The sequence below is a fragment of the Mus musculus genome, chromosome 13 (genome assembly GCF_000001635.26).
Source record: "Mus musculus strain C57BL/6J chromosome 13, GRCm38.p6 C57BL/6J".
Taxonomy (NCBI): Eukaryota; Metazoa; Chordata; class Mammalia; order Rodentia; family Muridae; genus Mus; species Mus musculus.
Genome location: NC_000079.6, coordinates 5393366 through 5397451, shown reverse-complemented (window position 1 = coordinate 5397451; position 4086 = coordinate 5393366).

Below are 4086 nucleotides of genomic sequence, written 5' to 3'. Positions count from 1 at the left end.
AGGCTTTTTAGTTTAATGTAACATTGGTCTCATTTGATAAAATATTAAGGTCTCTCATACTGCTCTATGGACTTCTTTAAGATCATTTAATATATCATGTTTGGCTTTGGGTAGGATTGGGTTTTCATATAATTAATCATGGTATGAATAATAATTTTATGCCATCCTGCCTTCCCCTGTTCACTCCATCTTTGTGGCTTGGTGTAGTATCTAAACATGGAGTTAAGGCTGAGTTCATGGATTCTAGTGGTGTGTCTTAGACATAAATAAAAGAACACATTTGCAAAAATACTTTACTATCATTTGTATCAACTTGGGATAAGCACAGAAAAAGAAACAAAAGAGAACCTGAGAGATTTTTTTTTTAAGGATTGTGAAGGGCAGACTCATGTTCTGCACTTCTCTTAAACAATGATAGAAATATTCATCAAAATCCTGCTTTCCTATCTTCAATTCCAAATCAGGAAGGTGCTATTCTTTTCAATTGGCTTTATCTTTCAGCTGCTCAAAGTATCATTCAGAGCCCAAGTGTCCACAGTGTCAAAAAGAAACTAAATTTCTGCTAATTATGGGCATGATTTACAGCATCACCAACATCTTTTTGTGCCCTTGATATCTACAACTGCATTTTAAATAAACAATACTCACTTTGATCTAGACTTGTGAAATAAAGAAGCCTTGTCTAAAGAAGTAAGCAGACTTTGTTTTGCAAATAAAGCAGGCTATACCTGGATAGTGCATACATCTTTTACTCTCTCTCTCTCTCTCTCTCTCTCTCTCTCTCTCTCTCAGAAGATTCTATTTTTAGACCATGCCTTAAGAGCCACCCGCTGCATCTCTATTAGATGCCAGAGACAAATGGCAGAGTTGTTTTAGGAGATGTAAGACAGTCCCAGAGGTCAGCACAAAAAGACTCATGACCTCCATACAAAAAGGATAGTTGGGAGTCAAATATCAGTTTGTGCATTTGTTCAACTCTTTATTGCTCCGTCAATTTTTTTCACTACATGAGGAGAAATGAAATCTTTCCTGTCTAAACTGTTCATCCCATTTGTAATTCTCAGATTCAGAGGTAGACATCATGATGACTCAAATGAATCTGCTCTTTGGACCATGAATCTGGTTTATCAAATCAGACTTAGAGCCTTGAAAATACTCTGACAGTTTCCACAGACACGATTCTGAACTAGAAAGATAGGCTAGGCTCTCACATGTGTTCATTCATTACCTTGACTTTCATTCAGCTAACCCCAAGCTATAATAATAGCTGTTTCTTTCTTATTCTTCTCTCTATCCTTCTTAATCATTTCTCATTGGTCACATAGAGGGAAATTCATCCTATCTATAAATGTCTTTATAGATTACATACAGTAAAGCTCAGAGCAAAGTCTGTCATAAACTTCCCTGATTATATGAGGATAGTGGTTCACTCTTCTGTACAACTGCTTTGTAAGACGAGCAGCTATCCCACTCTGACTAAAGTGACTCATCAAAATTAGAATTTCATATGCATGTGAATTAGAATTAAGGTATCAGCATAATTTGTATACTCAGTGTTAAAAGTATTAAAATTTTAACATGTTTGGTGGGTGTACAAGATCCCTGCTCTCATGTCTTTAGAGGAGAGTTTGTTGAATATGGCTGTTTTAGTGCTTCGCTAATGTGACAGGTCAATGAAGACTATTGAACCAACAGAATCTAATATTCTTTCCTCCAAGTTAGGCATACACTATCTCTGTCCTTTGCTGGGTTATAAGTCCACAAATAGCATCACTTAGAATGGCAAATTGAGTGCTAATGATATTATTCATTAGCATGCATTCTTTAATGAACCCTAATTTAGCTATGCAAAAATATGATGGTTTAGCTGACTGGTACCTTGGCAGTCAAAAATCTAATTCTTTGGCCACAAAGATGGCTCAGGGACTAAAACACTATCCTTCAAGCCTGAGGACTTGAAGTTCATTTTGGGGGACTCAAATGTTAAAAGGCAAGAACCTATTTACAAAAATAAGTCATTGCTTTCCACAAACATTCTCCTACAAAATGTAAATAAATGTAGATAGACATAATAAAAAGACTTAAACTCCCCTCACATATTTTGATAGCCAAGAACACTACAATATCATTTCACCAGAAAGATGTCTTTTATTAAGACACACTAAACTAAGAGTTTTTAGAAATTACTCTTTTTCTTCTATTTATATCAACAAATGCACACAAAAGACAGACGGTATTATCTATGTGTGTGTACATGGCCCAGTGGTAGGAGGGGTAGGTTATTTCAACCTCCAACAGCTCCTTTCTGGATAGCTGAGGACAAACTTCCCTGGCATTAATGGGAAGAAACCAAAGGTAAAAAGAAACTAGCTGTCATCAGTTAATTTGTTTAATTGTCTGATCTTTAAATATGCATTTTAACTTCTCTAATAGCCCCAAATGGACAACATTTATAATAGTACCCAAACCTTTTCCTCACTATATTAATTTTCAATATCTTTGTATTTTAACCAAAATAATAATAAATAGTACTAATAATAGTCATGCAGTAGGCACATGATGTTTAGAAAATATTTGCAATTCATTTTATATTTACTACAGTTAATATAAGTACAATTTCATTAGACATGCTAATAAAAGTTTTCTGGGGCCTCACTCATAAACAATGATCCACAGACAACTAAGGAACACCGAGAGAGGCAGAAATAGTCTTCCTCAGGGATGAACCCTTTATTGTTTATGTAAGAAACCAGCCCTGAAATGACATATTTACAAGTAACACTAAGTGGATGGAAAGGTTGTATTTTTATATTTGTGCACCATATGGATGCATGTGTATGCATTCATATGTGACAAGAACAATAGAAGACAAAGAGGCCATGCTTTGGAGATGGAAGCAAGATTATCAGGTACAGTGAAGGGATAGTAGGAGAAAGGGAAGAGAGAAATGATGTAATTATGTTTTAATTTCTAAACGTTAATTTCAAAATATGTTTAGAGCATGAGTAACAGTGAAGTTTTATAAAATAATACACATTTCCAAACTTTGCCAAGTGAAGTGTCACAAATAAAAGCTGCACCAAGGTTACGTATATTTTCCTAATGTTTCTTTTGTGGGAAAACATGAGTTCAGCGAGGTGACTCATGGTTCCTCTGTGGTCAACACTGAGAAGGACAGGTAATTTGACAATGCTACTTAGCAAAGCAACATTCAGTTCATAATTAATCTTGCTAACTCAAGTGTTTTTGAGTAATACTTTTGAGGATATTTATGATGAAATGTATATGTTTTACTCATTTAGGTTATTATATTTTATTTTGAGAAACATTGGACATGTGGTTACATAGAAGGTTGGTTCTTTCTGTCCACCACGTATGCTCCAGTGATAGATTCTAGACTGTTATGATAGGCAGGTACCTAATATTTCACTACCACAAACCCAAGTGCTTTTGATATATGGAATACTGAGATGTTTTCATTGCATATAACATCATATTATCATAAATGGTTTTCATGTCCTTAATGGGTTTATCTTATAAGCAATTAAAATCTCAGAAATTACCATACACCATCTTCTAAACCATTAGCTCTGTGTATGTCAGACTTTGATGCACTCTGGTCAGTAGAGATCCACCCTTTTCAACTGCATCCTATTATTTCTACTTTCCCTCTGTCATTATTTTCTGCCCCTTGACCCATGAATCGGTATGATTGTGATTGATAGGAACTCTGTTACCAACTTTAAGTGATGAATTTGCACTGTCCTCTGGGTCAAAAGAGAAATGATCCTTGCCTTGTTAACCTTTGGATTTTTAAGAATCCAATTTGCCTGATGTCTCTTATTTGTGACTCGAGGCCCAGGGCTACATTATTTCTCTCTCAGAGCATGATGCTCAGGTTCACAGGGTCACACGACAGGGGTGGGTGCTGGCTGTTCTCTGAACATTGTCTTCGTGTCCAGGGTAAATAGTAAGACATGACAGCCTTAGAAAGATTAAAGTGCTGGTGTCAGCTATGAAGGGACTCAAGCTTCCTTGAGTATGTGGTCATGAGTACTCATGTTTGTTGGTGCATATGGACATGTT